This window comes from Arctopsyche grandis, chromosome 10 (genome assembly GCF_051622035.1).
Source record: "Arctopsyche grandis isolate Sample6627 chromosome 10, ASM5162203v2, whole genome shotgun sequence".
NCBI lineage: Eukaryota > Metazoa > Arthropoda > Insecta > Trichoptera > Hydropsychidae > Arctopsyche > Arctopsyche grandis.
In genome coordinates, this window is record NC_135364.1 from 8,177,924 (window position 1) to 8,198,155 (window position 20,232).

At 38.4% G+C, this 20,232-nt stretch overlaps 1 long non-coding RNA gene across 1 annotated transcript in view; it reads right to left on the bottom strand.

Moving 5' to 3' along the window:
- Positions 1-10,703: 10,703 nt before the first annotated feature.
- LOC143917992 (uncharacterized) overlaps positions 10,704-20,232 on the bottom strand; it is a 128,881-nt gene continuing 119,352 nt past the window's right edge. Inside the window, exon 2 of the long non-coding RNA XR_013261093.1 lies at positions 10,704-14,328. This is a non-coding gene — a long non-coding RNA (uncharacterized LOC143917992). The remainder of the gene's footprint in view (positions 14,329-20,232) is intronic.

The following is a 20,232-nucleotide window of genomic DNA, read 5'->3' on the forward strand; positions in this document are numbered from 1 at the left end:
ATTAATATATAAATAAATGCTATATATAAATATAATGTAAGGCAACCCGTTCGAAACGATGAATGGATGTGTGTGAGTGTATATGTCACCCGTTGCACAAGCCTATCGTCGCTCGGCCTGATGTCACATAACGCTCCACACCCCCCCCCCACTGCCTCGATACCACGTCTCTTCGACCACTTGACTCTGATTGTCTGTGAATGAATTCTAAATTAACTGTAAATTTTAGTTTTAAATTGAAAACAGTAGATTCAACAACATCATACACATACAATCAAACAATTCATATTTATAAAACAGGTATATTTGAGTGCTCTTTACTTTTTCTAAAAATAATAAATTTCGTATTGAAAGTTTCATAGTTTAATTTTTATTTTGAGGATAAATGATGAGAATTTGTGCAGTCATGTACACACAAACATATAAAGAGCAGGGGAAGCTGAGAATCTTGCTCCCCCTCCCTCTCCCAAAATATGAAGAAATAAAAAAAATATGACCGATGCAATTTAAGAGCTTTGCAACAAGAAAAGAAAGCTGGATTAAAACTTTTTTTTTTACTATATACAGAATTTTATTGAATATTTTTATCTGTTTAATCCGCTCCCTCTAAGATTTCATTCTGGGTGCACCACACATTTTTTATTTTTGTTGTTTTACGCTTTTTTTTACACACACAAGGTCTTACTGTCCATAATATGATATTGACAATACTTTTATCGTCTAAGAAATATAAATTTCTATTAACATAAAATAAATACATATTCCATAAATAAATTAATAATATCAACAACTTACATATTTTGCATTTAAATTTTATTTATGTTAATATTTTAATACACGAAACACGAACTCAAAGCTTTCAAAAAATAAAAGTCAAATTCTATCGATATATAGGTACACACGAATTTTTTTTTTGATTTTTAAATGCTTTTTATTATTACGAAATTATGTTCACAATACATCTTATATCTATTTTAATAGCTACTGATCTACTGATCATTTTCTATTTTACAATTTTAATTTAATTTGGTTAGAAATTACAGTATTATATTATTCTAATGTTAATCTAAAGCATAATAGGAAAAAGAGCTCAAAAACCTATTTACAATCCTTATAAATGTTCATAATACATCTAATACATAATATTAATTAAAGACTATCTAAAGTCGATGACCTAAAGCAGATTGTGTTTAGGTAATCTGTGTTTATACCTGAAGGGTATAGACATTTTGTTGTAATCACCGAGACTCTTCACAAGTGTGTTAGTATGGTTATTAGTGATTCTTTCATAGAATCTACTGGTTAGTTTGTTAGTAATGTCTGTAACAAACGGAATATTATATATAGCATGCAGTTTTTTCAGGTTAGTATATATGGGTGTATTATAAATTATTTTAAGGGATTTATTTTGTATTACTTGGAGCTTGGAAAGGTTAGTATTCGAGGCGTTATTCCATACAGGTGAAGCATAGGTTAATAATGGTAATATGAGCGCGCGATATAATTTTATTTTATTTAGCGTTGATAAAGAACTATGGCGATTAAATATTGGATATATTGAGGATATACCCCGCATCGCCTTGCATTTCGCTGCCTCAATGTGAGGTGCCCATCTCATTCTTTTATCAAACGTTACTCCTAAATATTTTATTACTGACTGCCATTTCAGACTTTCTCCAGAGGGGATTTTCAGATCTGAACTTGGCTTATGTTTTCTAACACTAAAGAATATGGCGTCTGTTTTGGTTTGATTAATTTGAATTTTCCACTTAGTGAAGTGTTCAGTCATTGTTTTAATTGCAAATTCAAGATTTTTAAGAATAGTGTCTGGTTTTTTGCTACTTGTGAAGCAAGCTGTATCATCTGCATATAGGGCTATGTGACAGTTTTTTGGAATATGTATGTCATTTATATATATGGAGAACAAGAGTGGGCCAAGCAAGCTCCCCTGCGGAACGCCAGCTGCGATTATTTTTGGAGACGATAATTCATTATTTACGCTAACCACTAGCTTTCTACGAGTTAAGTACGATTTGATGATGAGAATTAGGTAGTTTGGTATTTTGTTAATAAGGAGCTTATGAATGAGTCCATCGTGCCAAACCATGTCGAAGGCCTTTTCTATGTCGAGACATACCATTCCGGTACTTCTCTTCATATTAAAGTTCTTCGTCACGTGTTCAGTTAGTCTTGTTAGTTGTTGGGTCGTGGAATGTCCAGTGCGAAATCCAAATTGTTCATTTATTAATTTCTTATTTACGACTTTAAGTAAACGTGTGTAGATTATTTTTTCCAGAATTTTTGAAAGCGTGCAAAGTAAGCTAATGGGTCGATAATTGGCCGGGTTTTTTGAGCTTTTATCGGGCTTAGGTATGGGAATTACGTTGGCTGTTTTCCAGTATTCTGGGAAATACCCGGTGAGTAAACATGCGTTGAATATTTTAGATAGTGAGACTAAAGCTTTAAATGGAAGTTGTTTGATTGTGATGTTATCTATTGAATCTCGCCCAGGTGCCTTTTTATTTTTTAAATTACGTATTATATTTTGGATTTCACACGGATGCACCAATTTTATATTTTTAGTACTGTTAGTGGGAGTTTTTGTGATGATTTTAATGGACCGGTTGACTTTATTATGCGTTGGTATGTGATTGTAATGTTGTGTGAGTGTGTGATGTTTTTGGAAGGATTTTGATAATAGTTCTGCTTTGTCGCAATCACGCGTCACTGAGATTCCTGCATCATCTAATGGAGGAATCGAGTTTTTTGTCCTGCGAATCGCTTTAGCTAATTTCCATAGAGAGCCATCAACTGAGCTCAATTTTTCTAATTTTTTAGACCAAGCTTCATTTTTGATTTCTTTGATTCTAATTTTAATTTGATATGTGAGCTTATTAATTAATGTTTTCAATGCTGGATTTTTTGATGTTTGCCAAATTTTACGGAGTTTATTTTTACTTTTAATTAGATTTGCAACAAAGTCAGTTATCTCTAATTTGTGTTCAATGTATTGTGTCTTAGGTATGTGAAGGTGTTTGGATCGAGTTATTGATTCCGTTAGGTGTATTATGGAGCTGTCGATTTCGGTTTTGTTTGTGAGTGTGGTAGAAGTTAGAATGGTTTGGTCATTTATGTACGACTTGAACTCTCGCCAGTTAGCTCTCCTATGCCTATGCTTGATGATTTCCTCGGGTTTCCCGTCGATTGAGAAGATTATCGGGAGATGATCAGACGACAGGGTTTGAAGGGCATTTGGTGTCGATATTTTTGGGCAGTTCTTGACGAGGACAAGATCTAGTGTGGATGGTTGTGAGTTATTTGTGGGATAGTGTGTGTATGTATCCGGATGAAGTAAGATTGTATCTGTTAGTTGAATGTATTTAAAAAGAGTTGTGCCTTGTTGGTCAGTGTTTACGCAACTCCATAACGGATGTTTGGCATTAAAGTCACCAGCTACCACTACCGAACTACCAATGTTAAATATTTTGTTAAGATCGGATGCCAATAATCGTTTTTGGGGAGGATTGTAAGCGGATGCTACTATGTGATGGGTGTTGTTAATTGTTAGTTCGATGGCGGTTAGTTCTAAATTTTTTAGTGGCGGAGTTATTACGCGACAATGTTTAATTGACGATTTTATAAAAATGGCAACTCCCCCTCCATGCTGTTCTCGGTCTTCGCGATAGCAGTTAAAGTTAGGTAGGTTAATACGGATATGAGGTTTTAAGAAGGTCTCGGAGATTAAAACTATGTCAACACAGTACTCACCGATCGCCGACTCTAGTTCGTCAATCTTATTCTTAAGTCCACGAGCATTCCAAGCTAGAATGTTCAGGCGCCTCCCGTTAATCAAAGACATCGAGATATTCGACAAGCATGAGTGCCAGCTCTAGTTTGTCGGTGCAACCGCTGGCCTTGGCACGAATCTCCTGGAGGATCTTCAACATCTTCGTCATAGACGCCATGGAAGTTAGGTCTGTTGTTGGTTGAATGTTGGGATTGGTTGGTTGGTGGGGTTTTTTAGGGATATTTGGGATATTTGGTGAAGGAGTTTTAATGGTCGGTAGCTTTGGGAAGTTATGATCGTTAACGACCGGGATATTTTGTGGCTGCGCCACTGGGAGTTTCCAAGGGTTGGTTTTGACAATTGATGCTCGATTCTTCCTCGATTCCAGCATTTTCAGATAGCTCTGTCTTTTTGGACAGTCTTTGAAGTTAGCGGGGTGAGATCCTGAACAGCCTGAGCAGACAGCAGGGGTAACTATTCCTTGATTGCATTGTGCGGTGAGGTGAGTGCCGGCACATTTGACGCACTTGGCCTGCCGATTGCAGTTTTTCGCAGCGTGTCCATATTCTTGGCATCTGAAACATTGAGTAATATTTTGTGATTTACTAGTATATTTAACGACACTGACCTTTGTGTAACAGATGTACCGGATTTCTTTAATCTTCTTTGCCGATACCGATGGCTCGAAGAACACCAAGTATAGCTCGGTGGCGTTGCTCCTAGGCTCCTTCGTCTTCATCTGTATGACTTTGGTTACAGGGAATCCCTGTCTGATGATGTCATCTTTAATATCAGCTTCCGGCAATTTCGGCAAGCCACGTACGACACTTTTTATTTCCTTTTCCTCCTTCCTGGAAAAGGTATGGAATTGTCGGTGTGGTGTCAATCCATCCCGAAGTTTTTTAAAGTCTTCAAGACTTTTACATTGTATCTTGACATTATTTTGACCAATGTAAGTCATTGTGAAGTCTTTTATAAACTTCTTGATCGACGCGATCATGCTGCCGTGAGTGCCAGTAGCTGTCATGATGATGGGCGGGATTCTTCCACCGCTTCTGGGGACATCGGAAACTTCCAAGAGGCCTTCAAATTTGTTTTTCTCCTGAATTTTAAATTCAGGAGCAACATCTTTCACGTTCTTTGCCGTATGTTTTGGAAACTGCCACTCGGTCTCCATCTGAGCGGTCTGAGAGCAGCCTGGTTGAGGAGCTTCGGTTGTAGTTATCAGTGTCTTCTTAATTCGCTTTTTCAGGTTGGATCCTCGCATGGTGCCAACATGTGTTCGTTTGGTGTTCGTTTTGTGGGGGGTGTTTGTTTTGTATGTTAAAAGGTGTGGGTTTTTTGACAGTATGGCGTATCGCTGTATTATGAGCGCTCGCACAGAGAGTACGTCTTCGGCACGTCCGTTCTCACGGAGCGTCGAGTGACGAGATGATGCGACGAGACACACGAATAATGTTGTATTTCTTGACCAAAATGCAATGCGAAACTGAAACGAAATGTGATTGGCCATTGCTGGCTGAGTGGGGGGAGAGGGGGGGGGGGGGTGAATGCGATGGCATGTACATTTTACATAAATCTAATGATAGATCGGGTCAACTATAGTAATAAATTTATACCAATACATTTACACGTACTTTATTTTGTAATCATAGAATTAACAATTACAAAATTACGGATTATTTTTTTTTTACAAAGTTTTTATGTACATATGCTCTCTAAATGAAATATACGGAAAAATGAATGGTAAAAATACATATATGTATAATAACCTAATTTTATTTTTAACGAAAAAATTGTTAATTGGAAGTAGCAAGCCAGCAAATCGTTCAAGAGCTTTTCAGCATTTGATTAAAATGCATACGTTCATATTCGAAAGAATATGAATATGTATTTTATTTTATTTATTGAAAAATCAACAGACAACAGGATGTACAATAGATATGTATAAAAAACAAATAGTAAATATATAATATATGTAACATCCGAGTCTAATAACAGATTTTTAAAAGATTATAAAAAAAAATGAAAAAGATAAATATAAGGAAAACAAATGAAAAAGAAAAGAATAAAGGCTATAACATTGCATAATTAAACTATAGTATTAAAATATTGGAAAAAGGTTATAAAATAGAATATAAGAAGAAATTGAAATTTACAAATATATGAAGCTATTCAATGTATGAAGCTATTCTATAGATTAATTAGAATATAACTTAAGAAAATCTCCGTTTAAAATCAAATAGCAACGTCTTTCACGACTTTAGGGCTAGTTAGTTAAAAAAATTAGTTCGTAATAATTTTTCTTTTTACTAACCTCTTATACGTTTCACATGGTTTTCGTGTAAGCGGTCATTTTTTATATCCCTTATCTCTTATTCACATACTTTTTTAATTATTTTATATTTATTAATTTAATTATTAACGTGTTACAAGGAAACTTTCAATGGATCTATCAAAGCATTAAAAAGTCAAATAATCAGTATCAGTATATGATGGATTTGGCATTGAACTATAAACATTGTATGTATCTATGTACGTCATTAATTAAAAGTAACGATGGCTTATTGTGTTTCAATATATTAATACATAATTATTCATTCAATAAAGAAAAACAAACACATAATGTGAATAATATTATAAATCTCATTGTATGTGATTTCTCGTAAGGTAAAGCCGTCAATTAGTTAATGAACGTCAGCCAGGAGTACGTTTTGAATACCGGAAAGACAGCGGTGAAAGCGGCTTTCACACGCGAGGAAATAAAGCGGCCATTAAATTGAAAATTGTCTTTATTTTACGTTGATGTTGTACATATGGCTGTATGTATGTACATATGTATGCATATACATACGTTTGTATGTACTTAATACCCATTTGCAGTGTTTTCCAAAATGTGATTACAGTCTACTGACGGCTCGTGTGTGAAATTTGCCTAGGGGATGAAAATTTATTTTCACAACATTGTATGTTTGTGAAATACAATAAGCAACAGGCTTGCACCGTTATGAACTAAGCAATATTTTGACAATTTCATGAAATAAGCACTTTCAATTGCACATACATAAAACGTATTATAAAAACACATCAGTAAATAACTATAATATAACTAGCTAGTCAGTGACAGTTGTTTCTAATTTTGAAAGTTTTGTCCTTTCAATGGTTTTGGAAAATATTATACCATTTATTTCACTAAGTGGAAAATTCAAATTAATCAAACCAAAACAGACGCCATATTCTTTAGTGTTAGAAAGCATAAGCCAAGTTCAGATCTGAAAATCTCTGGAGAAAGTCTGAAATGGCAGTCAGTAATAAAATATTTTGGAGTAACGTTCGATAAAAGAATGAGATGGGCACCTCACATTGAGGCAGCGAAATGCAAGGCGATGCGGGGTATATCCTCAATATATCCAATATTTAATCGCCATAGTTCTATATCAACGCTAAATAAAATAAAATTATATCGCGCGCTCATATTACCATTATTAACCTATGCTTCACCTGTATGGAATAACGCCTCGAATACTAACCTTTCCAAGCTCCAAGTAATACAAAATAAATCCCTAAAAATAATTTATAATACACCCATATATACTAACCTGAAAAAACTGCATGCCATATATAATATTCCGTTTGTTACAGACATTACTAACAAACTAACCAATAGATTCTATGACAGAATCACTAATAACCATACTAACACACTTGTGAAGAGTCTTGGTGATTACAACAAAATGTCTATACCCTTCAGGTATAAACACAGATTACCTAAACACAATCTGCTTTAGGTCATCGACTTTAGAAAGTCTTTAATTAATATTATGTATTAGATGTATTATGAACATTTATAAGGATTGTAAATAGGTTTTTGAGCTCTTTTTCCTATTATGCTTTAGATTAACATTAGAATAATATAATACTGTGATTACTAACCAAATTCAATTAAATTGTAAAATAGAATATGATCAGTAGATCAGTAGCTATTAAAATTGATATAAGATGTATTGTGAACATAATTTCGTAATAATAAAAAGCATTTAAAAATCAAAAATCATACCATTTATTTTCTTAACTTATATATTTATATAAACGGTATATTTTATTTTATTTTTACATATATACCAGGAAGGCCTTACAGGTAAATCCCAATGCGCCTTCCTGGCCAATTACAAATACAAATACAGCATTTTTATTATATGTCGTTGATTTGCGAGACACTGAAAAAACTCGCAAATTAACGAGACATCTATGAATTGTACATCAATCAAATTTTTCAAATAGTGGTGACATAGTAGGTAGGAAGGATTTTTAGCCAATTTTTTTTCCGGAAACCGTTTCAACAATGAAATCAGAGAAAATTGGCAAACTCTGATAGGAAACGATCAACCCGGAGTCACAAATCCAGGTCTGACCAACAGCATACTCTGAAAAATTCATTTTCATTCAGGGATAGAACCCGGCACCTTCTTGACGGTAAGCAGAAGCTTAACGTCCGAGCTATGCTGCTGGCATATGAAAAATATTTCCTAAGACAACTTTACTACGTGGCGAATAGTACAAATTGTATATATGAGTAACTTAGCTACGCTCATAATCGATTAAACATTAGTTGATTACGATACCTATGTCCTGTTTGGAGCCGAAAAAATCAAACTGAAGTAAAAGTTATCGAACGAAATATTTTAACGACTCGTTCACAACCCAGAAAAAAATTAATTTAAATTGTTAAAAAAAGCCCTCTAGTTATCCACAAAGGGTTGCAACTAAGTGAGTTTGAAACACGCTGATTCACCGAGTTAATATGTACATATATATATATATATATATATATATATATATATATATATATATATATATATATATATATATATATATATATATATACATATGTAGGTAATATGTATAGTACAAACATATGTACAAACACACGTCGACATAAAGTCAGCAAAGTGGATAAGAGGTAAATGCTACCCACTGATCGGATCGATCGGAACGCTTTCGCATTTGTAATCGTCATTTCATCCCCCAGCCTCCCCTCGATGTAATTACGATAGGGGCGCTATCGGCACGTCACAACTAATTAATTTTGTTCGCAACAACGTAAGTTCGGGCCGCTAACTGACGACGAGCCAGGTGGGCCCCCTACCACCCCCTTCCAGTTACGGATAATTTGTTTCATCCCTCCAGCTTTCGGAGTGCCGTATCGAGACTTATCTCCGACACGAATTGCCGTCATCTCGGATCGATAAAAATTTAGTGACTACATTGTATGTACAGGTGGAGGTTGCAAAGGTTTATTCAGTTTAAGCGTGCCGCTTAAATTTTGTCGATGAAGCTTTAGAATTCTTCAAGTGGATAATTCTGATGATATCACATTTTCTTTACGCGCGGCGATTTATGATCCACATTGTTTCGTACTATTGAAGAAAAATACCATGTACATCTTCATAAATAGACTTAATCATTCCAAAGTCAAATTCATGAATTCAATAAAGTTAATAGATTTATTAAGTTCATCTTTTGTTTATGTTGAGTTCCTATTGTATTACTATTTTTCACCATTTTTTCCTATTTTCCGTCTTACTACTGTAACGTTACATAGAGAGACGCCCCGTAGACCGGTGACGTCATGGTGACGCCGACCAATGGTGGAGTCGGGCGTTGCGACCAAAGGCTGCACCCGACTCCTTGACCAATGATAATACATGTATGCGCTGAGCGCTCTATGATATAAGAATGGTACGCTCTCGATCGGTGGCATTCGGAACCTGACCTCCACCGGACGAGCAGCAATAAAGACCTGGAACCTGCCTGCGTGTTTTCTTGTACCTCGACCTGACTCCACTTACCTTTGAATACTCTTCACTGGTGTCAGAAGTGGGATCTACATGGTTGAGACAAGGAGCCACAAAGGTGCGGATTCGGGGTCTTCATCGCTGCCGGAAGAAATGGAGCCGAATCGAGAACAAAGCCCTGGGGAGCTGAGCAACGGAGGACGGAGACGGGAGGAGCAGAGGAGCCGGGTGTTGAGGAGCCGGGTGCCAAGGACACCGGAGCCGAGCTACAAGGAGCTAAGCCAGGGAATGGCGAGCTGCCAAGAGCAGGTCCAGTCCCTGCAAAACACCTTCGCCACGTTTTTGCAGTCCTGGGAGAAGTCTGCGACACCAACGCAGCCGAAAGCCGACGTACATCCAGAACCACCGAGGAGATCAGAGGTATGTTACGAGGACAGGCGGACCACACAGCGAGACACGTACGGGGTGCGGCAACATTCCCACCGGTACGACTACACCACGTTCGACGGTACTGAACGGTGGAAGGACTTCCTCAACCACTTCGAGTTTGCTGCACGGCTGAACAAGGAGACGACGAACCTGGAGGACCGACTGTGCTGCCAACTCCGAGGTGCGGCCGCCATTTTCGCCAGTCAGCTGCCATCGACGCTGAGCTACGACGACTTGACGGAAGAGCTGGCCCAACGCTTCAGACGACAGGGCACACCGATTGCATGCCATGCGGCAGCGGAACAGAGAAGATGGAGTGCGGAAGAACCAGCCGCGGACCACGTAGACGCGATACGAGCCCTCTGCGAAGACATGCTGGAGGGCGTCCACACGAACGCCGAAGCAGTCGAACGCATGACCGTGTGCATAGCGGCGAACTCCTTCACGTACCCCAGTCTACGGGCCAAACTTGGCGCGCTCCGGATCACCCCGACTACAGCGGACGTGATAACCAGAGCCGACGCAACACGACAAGCCGTCATCTTCGAAGAGAAGGAACAACGGTCAGCACAACCAACGTCGAGAACAGTACGTCCCGACGCGGGAGCGTTCAGACCATCTCGACCGGCCGTGCGACCCCCACGATGGGTGTCATCAGACCAGACAGCGCGACCAGCCACTACCACTCCAACGTGTTGGAACTGCGGACAAACGGGACACATTAGCCGGTTGTGCCGCAAGAAGAGGGTCCGGAAGCTGGAGCCAACGAACGACGAGGATGAAGACGACGAGGAGGAGGCGGCTTCGGGAAACGAGCAGTGATCGGCCTGTTACGGGTCAGACCGATCACCGGTGCACGCAAAACACCCGGAGTGAACAAACTGGACGGCAGCGGCACGGCCGGCTCGTTTGTCGTGAAAGGAGAGATCGGAGGCGTGCCGTGTCGAATGGTGGGGGACACCGGGGCGTGCATCACGGTGATCAACCCGGAACTGTTCGCGAAGATCTCTCCTAAAGATTACACCGTCGTGAAGGGCCATTACAGCAGAGCGCGGCAAGCGGCGGGCCAAACCATCAAGATCCACCGATGGATACGGGTGACCCTTAATCTGCAGGGCGAAAAGTTTCCGTGGAACGTAGCGGTGGCGGATATCCAGGATCCCATATTGTTGGGACTGGACGCACTGAGACATGTCCGAGCTACGTTCGAGTTGGGCGGAGAGGAGAAGTGTATCATCAGGGGCGTGCAACGCGAGAAAGGCAAGAAAAATGCACCTGCTGTCAAGAGCATCCGCGGGGAAGTACCCCACCCGAAGATCACGGCGTTACTCGAGAGGGCCGATATTATGCCAGAAGAGAAACGGCGCCTCGAGACCATGATTCGGGAAAATCGGAAAGCGTTCGCCCGGGACGAGAAGGACCAAGGAAGGACCACCAAGGCGGTCCACACCATCGACGTGGGAGACGCGAAGCCGATGAAACAGCCGCCGAGAAGGATACCGCTAGCACGGAAAGAGGAAGTACGCGCTATGATCGACGACTTACTGAAGCAGGGCGCGATAGAACCGGGGCACGGGCCGTGGGCGTCACCGGTAGTTCCGGTCGCCAAAAAGGACGGGTCGCTAAGGATGTGCGTGGACTACCGGAAACTGAACACCGTCACCAAAATAGACTCACACCCCATCCCGAGGATCGACGACACTTTCGACCAGTTGAACGGAGCGAGCTACTTCAGCACACTGGATCTGCAGAGCGGATTCTGGCAGGTACCGGTCGCCCCGGAAGACCGCGAGAAGACAGCGTTCGTAACAGAGTTCGGTCTGTTTCAGTTCAAAGTGATGCCATTCGGGTTGTGTAACGCGCCAGCGACGTTCGTACGGTTAATGACAAAAGTGGTCGGTGACATAAGCAATGTCCTCGTGTATCTAGACGACATTATCGTGCACAGCAAAACTTACGACGAACACTTGGTGCATTTAAACAATGTGTTCGAACGGATACAGGCAGCCGGCCTTAAATTGAATGCAGACAAGTGTCGATTGTGCTGCCGCGAGGTCGAATTTCTGGGACACCGAGTGTCAGCCGAAGGAATTTCGACAGATCCGAAGAAAGTCCAAACCGTGCGGGACTGGACGACTCCGAAAACACAAACCCAAATGCGCAGCTTCCTGGGACTGGCCACGTACTACCGAAAATTTGTGCGCAATTTCGCCGAGATCGCGAAACCACTCCATCAGCTAACGGAAAAAGGGCGCGAGTTCAAGTGGACACCGACGTGCGAACAAGCGTTCGAAAAGTTGAAAGAAGCGCTGACTACCACGCCAATTATGTCGTATCCCCAGCCGGGAGAGCGATATGTGTTGGACACCGACGCCAGTCAACATAGCATCGGTGCAGTTTTGTCTCAAGTTCAAGGGGGGGTGGAGAAAGTGATCGGGTATTTCAGCCGGACAATGAACAAACCCGAACAAAACTATTGCGTGACCCGAAAAGAACTATTGGCGGCAATTAAAGCCATTCAACACTTCCACCACTACCTATCGGGCTCGAAGTTCACGTTACGAACCGACCACTCAGCGTTAACGTGGCTGAAGAACTTCAAAAGACCGGAGGGCCAGTTGGCGAGGTGGCTGGAAATTCTGGGCCAGTACAACGTGACCATCATTCATCGACCGGGGATAAAGCACGGGAACGCGGACGCACTATCGCGAAGGCCGTGTACGGAAGAGTGTCCCAAATGCTCACGCGCAGAGACAACCGATCAAGAAAACGACTCGGCCCGAACGGAACCAGTAGAACCCGCAGAACCGGAAGCACGAGTAGCCCTCGTAGGGATCTTGCCCAACGAGATGACAAACTCGACGATCGACAAAATCGTCGAGTGGAAGAACGCCGGAACGAGACCACCGTGGGAAACAGTATCTGCTGAGGAGCAGGAACTTAAAATACTGTGGACCCAATGGGACGCATTGGAGGTGGAAGGCGGTAAGCTGTACCGGAGATGGGAGAACACCGCGGGAACACGTCACACAAAGCAGCTGGTGGTGCCGACAGAGAAGATACCCGAAATCATGTGGGAGATGCACAACGCGCCCACGGGGGGCCACTTCGGTATCAATAAAACGTACCGAAACGTGCGCCAAAAATATTACTGGCCGACGTGTCGAATCGACGTCACCCAGTGGTGCGAACGATGCGCACAGTGCGGGGCCCACAACGGACCACACCGAAGGAATCGCGGGGCACTTCAACCGTACCTTTCGGGGACGCCACTACAACGAATGGCAGTCGACATTCTGGGTCCACTCCCGGCCACCGAACGAGGAAACCGATACATACTGGTGGCCATGGACTACTTCACGAAGTGGCCGGAAGCGATTCCACTACCGAACCAGGAGGCAGAGACCGTAGCAGACGCCCTGGTAGAACAAGTGTTCACGCGGCTAGGCGTCCCGAACGAGCTGCACTCTGACCAGGGACGAAACTTCGAGTCGAAGTTGTTCCGTCAGGCACTGGACCGGCTGGGCGTACACAAAACGAGAACAACACCATACCAACCTCAGTCCGATGGAATGGTCGAGCGACTCAATCGAACCATGCGGGCGCACTTGACGAAGTTCGTCAACGACGAGCAGGACGACTGGGACACGCTGGTTCCGCACTTCCTCATGGCATATAGAGCGGCCCAACACGATGCGACAGGAGCATCACCAGCAGCCATGATGTACGGACGAGAACTGCGCATGCCGGCGGACCTACTATATGGGGGCCCTCCACCAGACAGCGAACCTCAGGATCCACACCGATATACCACGAAGTTGACCGAAGACATGGCCAAGGTACATCGGTTCGCCAGAGCCCACCTCCGGATGCAGAATAGCCGTATGAAGACGCGATACGACGTCCGCAGAACCGAACCGGCGTACGAAACAGGTGACCGAGTATGGCTGTACAACCCTGCCAAGACTCCAGGGCTTTCACCAAAGCTGCAATCGCTGTGGGAAGGACCGTACACCATAGTGACCAAACTTAGTGACGTAGTTTATAGGATACGCAGGGAATTCGACGGCTCAAACCGATTAATGGTGGTGCACCTGGATAGACTCGCAAGGTATAAGGCCGTCGAATATTGACTGTAATTGTATGTAACTATTTTGTAATTGTTTAAGTGTAAATTAATGGGTCGATCGGGACGATCTCTCTTAAGAAGGGGGTTATGTAACGTTACATAGAGAGACGCCCCGTAGACCGGTGACGTCATGGTGACGCCGACCAATGGTGGAGTCGGGCGTTGCGACCAAAGGCTGCACCCGACTCCTTGACCAATGATAATACATGTATGCGCTGAGCGCTCTATGATATAAGAATGGTACGCTCTCGATCGGTGGCATTCGGAACCTGACCTCCACCGGACGAGCAGCAATAAAGACCTGGAACCTGCCTGCGTGTTTTCTTGTACCTCGACCTGACTCCACTTACCTTTGAATACTCTTCACTACGATTATTTTTTTACATTTTTCCCGCTTTTGTTAAATTTTTGCTATATTTTTGTTTTCGGGTCAATTGGCAATATCGCCTCCCCCAAGTATTTCAAATGAATTACTATATAATATAATATATCTAAGGGTGTATTGCATCTTTAGAGCAACATATTGATATGCCCACTATATTCAATTAACCAGAGAAAGATTTTAAAAATTGACATAAATCATGGGAAATTCAAAATAAAAATATGAAATTCCTCAAAAATTCTAGATAACTGTCTTCGAATTGAAAGTTCCTTTGGTTAATACTAGTGTTTTAAAAGTATCGTTCTAGGGAGAAATTAATACTTGATTTGAAACTGGAGGTAAATTTTTAACTCCTATACAATACATATGTATGTATGTATTATACATAATACATTCATACATATGTATGAAAAACTGAAAAACTGGAAACATATGTATTGAAAATATTTATTTATTTAACGTTTTTTGACCATTGTGGCATAACAGGGAGAACCTAATGCGCCAAAATGGCCTACATAATAAAATAATAATATAAAATAAGAGAGGGAGATTTGAGAGGGAGAAGCGTTATTTTCAGAAAATTTTCTGGTTCCTGCGAGGATATTGAATGTAAAAGTATACACAAAAAATACATAGGAAACATGAAAAAAATCGAAAAAAAATATGAATTTCATGAAATTTAAGGAGGCCAAAATGGCCTGTTTCGACGTAGAACATGACATTTTGCGCCATTTTGGCCTCCTTATATTTCATAAAATTCATATGTTTTTTGGATATTGTGTTCAAATTAAAAGTATTAATCCAAAAAAGCTCCAAGAATGAAAGAAAGAAAGAAAGAAAAAAAAATAAAGAAAGAAAGAAAAGAAAGAATGTTTGAAAATAAGCATAAAACTAGTGATTTTGTTATACATGTTAGGGTTGCCAACTGGGAAGTAAAAAAAAGTGTACATTTCTCAAAAATATTTAATTTTATTAATTAGTTCAAAATTTAATATAAAATTTTTAAGAACAGCTGTCGCCAACCTTTCGGACCTCATGGACCTCTAAATTCATAATATTTTAACAAACCTCCTTTACGTTTCACTTACTATTACAATTAAGAGGATTTTTTTTATTTTATTACTAATTCTTAAAATCTCATTGCATATTTGCTGATGCATTCATTTTCACTTCACCAATAGAAAAATGATATCGACTATGAAGCGTTTTATTTTACAACAAAGTTTAATGTTAATTATTTGGTTAAAAATCATAAATTAAAAGTAATCAATAAAAAAAAAATTGGTTAGACTAGATTTTAATTTTTCAAATTTTCTTATAATATCCTTAATAAATATTTAAATAAATAGCGCTCGTCGATTTTCAATAAACTACGCAATTTTAACGCTCTTCGAATTAAACAATTAATTCGAAATTAAACAATATTATAAATACTTATTTAATCAATACAAAATATTTAAAAGTCGGCTACATAAAAAATAGAACATTTTGAGCCTATATGATAAAAGAGAGAGAGCAAAAGAATTTTTTCAAAAAACATGGCATGTTCTTTTAAAAAGAGATCTGTTGGAAACCCTGTACATCTAAATACATGACTCCTTGTTATATATATATGTATAGCAAATTTGTTATTAAAATTTTTAATTATGCTACTTTCTTCCGCTAAAAATTTCCATTAATAAGTTGGGAGCGTTTAGTTTATGAATTTCTATTAAAATCTTTATAATTATCAACTTCAAAAGCTTTTACGTCATGCTTATCAATATATTTTAGAGTGAAACGCAATTTACGAGCGACGAGAGCTGCTGTTGTGATGCAATTTAGCAGAAGAAAAGTCGTGAAAAAAGACTTGAAATCATTTTACACCTTTTCAGCCTAATAAAAATACCCTTCTTCAGTATAACGTACGTAGTTTGGTAACGGTTCAGTCATGCATAATATGCTACCGACAAAAGTTAGTGTCCTGGAAAACAACTCTTGAAATGGTTAAAATTTGGTATAGGGCTATGAATATACTTGTAAAAACTGTTTGGTTAAAGTTTGAGGTGTAGTCAGTTTTAAATAGTTTATTTTAATGCATAGTATTGAAAGTGATACTTTTACTGTGTAGTAAATATTTACATTAAAAAGGATTATATCACATGAAAAGTTCGATCTGTACATTTTTCGTAAACACTATGGAAATTCAGAAATTAATGGAAATTGAAAAATTTAAATACCGAAATATGAATCGGCAGATTATCGAATTCATTTATTCGAACGGATTTTCATGAAACTGTTTCAATTGAACGATTTAAAAATCAACAAATTCGCAGTTACAATATAGTTTATCAGATAAAACTCCGCATTTTCCAGAATATTCAAAATATAATTCAACACGTAGCGCAATGTGGTTGTGTATATTACAAAGTGACAATTCGATTATAATACCAAATACTTTTTTGAGGCAAGTTGAGCTCTCTTTATAGGAATGAAAAGTGATTTTCAGATCTACCTCGTATATATAATACATATGTACATATGTATGTATTATAAGTCTGCAAGTTGCATTTCCGTTTAGCACAAAGCATCCGAGTTTTCCTCTCTTTTGTAAGGGATCCCATAAACATGGCATGACTCCAGGCTATCCACCATTCGACAAACATAAAATATTTTTCCGATAAACTTGCAATCACGTATACAAATACGGATTCGATTTGCACACTTGAATCGAATACCTGAAATGTGAACATATTTTCTTTTCAATACACGAAGTAATCCCACATATTATCACACTTAAAAAAATATTATATAAATTTCTGATATTGCATACTGGTATCAATTTATCTTTCACATACACCCAGTGGTGCAGTCGGGCCAGATCGGGGCAGGTTACCGCCCAGGTACTTATTTTTGAGCCAGGTCGCCGCCCTGGCATTTTGATTGATATGAAAATTGTTTTATGAGTAAAATTAAAAAATATATTTTGGCTTATATTAATAACACTTGAGACGAGAAGAATAAGAGGCGACTTAATCGAAGTCTTTAAAATAATAAATAATCTTCATAATTGTCTTATGTCTAAACTCATTACGTTCAATGAAAACACTCATCTTAGAGGTCACACTCTCAGACTCCAAAAAGAAATAAGTATTTTAAAAACATACCTGTTCTATAATTTGTATATAAAATTATTATTTTGAATAAAAATACCAATATTTTTATTGTACTACCGCCATCTATGTTTACAACTAAAAACTGGATAAACATCAGGAACTTTTCAGAAAGTCCAAATTTCAAACGCGTCTTACACGATATTTTTGTACCATCGTAATGGCGGAAGATCCATTTACTTATATTGATAAACAAAATGAGCAATATGGAAAAGTATGAAAACGATCGGATAAGAGGCAAATATCTTCCTGAATTGTGAAGTGTAGTGAAATAAGGAGGTGTGTAAAATCGAATAAATTGATCAGAGATTTCTTCTTTTCAAACAGAGTGTTTAAAGTTTGAAATAATCTTTCCAACAATGTAGTAAATTCTGAAAAGTATAATATTTAAAAAAAAAGCTAGAAATCTTTCTTAAACTTGAAGATTTTTGTAATTCTTCTTTTCCAATATCTTTTCTATATTTTTGTTTTCTTTTAGTTATTATGTTACTTATTGTTATGAAGTTTTTAGAAAATATAAAAAAAAACATCATAATTTCAAGAACAATATTTGTTAATTAGTATTTGATTTTTTTTATAAATATTTGAACTACCAATATTAGGATACTTATTTTTTAAGTGATGAAAAAAGAGGGGGGGAGGGGATCATAAAAATTAAACACCGCCCTGATTCTTTTTTATTTAGAACTACACCACTGGTACACCGTTATAGGAGCTATGCCTGTTGATATTTCAAAGGGTGGTCTTTGAATAGAATATTCAAATGAGATCAAATTTAAATGAGATAAATTAAAAAAAAGGCTAAAATTAAAATTTGAAAGGTAGAATGCTGACCTTTGTAGAATAAACCATCTGGTTATATAATAATTCGATGCAAGCAGGTGTTTGCTGTTGAAACAATCAACTACACTGCTTTGTACAAGTGAAATTGCACTTGGACGTAGTGTCAGCGACCAAAATACACTAGAGGTTTTCATTAACGAACCTTGATCACACGTCAAGGTGGTTGCCACTTGATTTGAGACGGATTTCCCAATCCCGATCGTGATTGACCGATCATTCTGACGTAACGTGTGATCGGACGTGTTTAATTAGACTTCAAAGGCAATCGCTAATTTGAATGTATAGTCTAATATAAAATACAGCCGTTAAATGTGGCATATTAGGTTGTAAGGTGGGTATTCAAGTACAAATTTCTATTGCAGGCAAGTATATATTATATTTACATATGTATGTATGTGCATTAGGGATCCGAAATACTTGTCGACTTCAACTATTCGAATATCGAATAGTAAATCAAGAGCTATTCGAATATTTGAAAAGTTAAAAAAAAGGTAGGAAAAACATATGTACCAAGCATAAATTTGAATGAATCGTCTTATCATAGTTGCCATTGAATTCCACCTCGTTTTAACAGCCAATAATAATTCATTATGATTTCTTGTAAAAATGTATATTTCGCCGGTGACTTTTTAAATATTCGTATTATTTTTCTGATGTTTTCTAAAATTTCGTGGAGATTATTATCGATCGAAAAGTGATTTTCTTCAAACCTTTTCCGTATTTAATGAATAAAAATCCATTTCTTCACATCTAGACATTTCATCTTCTTCATTATCTTCATTTTTATCACAATTATCACCATTATTTATTTAATTTTCTTCATAATCGTCGGCTTCTTCGTCATCACTATTTTTATGTTGATTTTGTGTATTTAGTTTATAAAAAAAATATATACAAGAATAATATTCGAATAGTTGATGAAATATTCAAATAACGAATATTCTGAGCTCTTTAAAGACAACGATGAACTCAATTAGGATAATTGGATCGATTGAATTGTGAAAAACAAAATCCTAATTTGTTGGCAGATATGTTGCTTGTTTCAGAGAAATCATATTATGTACTTACTGTAAATTTTTCTGTAGAAAATCTTTAAATGGATGGTAACCTTTATATTCATCGCAAATAGAAAAGAGACATCGACCAACAAATTACAATGAAAATGACTAACGACTTTTCCAGTTGAGTTGGCTATGCTTGGTATCGCCAGCGGCGAGGATTCCAAGCTACTTTTATTTTATTCACAAAGTCAAAAATTGAATAAATAAAACCATCTAGCAAAAATATATGTATATATTAAAAATTATTTGAAAGGATTTCGGTAGGCAAAAACTCGACGGGTGATAAAATAGTCGGAGAAGGGTCTCTACAATCCGAAAATTTCAATAGTAAGTAAATTGGAAAAACGTGTAAGCCTTGATGAAAATGGACAATGTGACGCATTGGCAAAATAACGTTGAATAAGTAATTACGGGTCAATCAAATAATTTTAAAAATAAATGCGTAACTTCAAAATTCGATTTGAACGTTGAATAGAAATTCCACATTGTTTCTAAAGGATCGGAAGGGATGAAAAAAGGTAGCCAAGGTGGGGAACTTTGCCTTAATCATATCGTTAAAAGAGGAGCAAATATTTTCTTTTATAGAGATTTTGTTTACTTGAATTTTTTAGTTTAAATTAGCCCTGTGGCACAGTGCAGTACTTTTATGGTGGA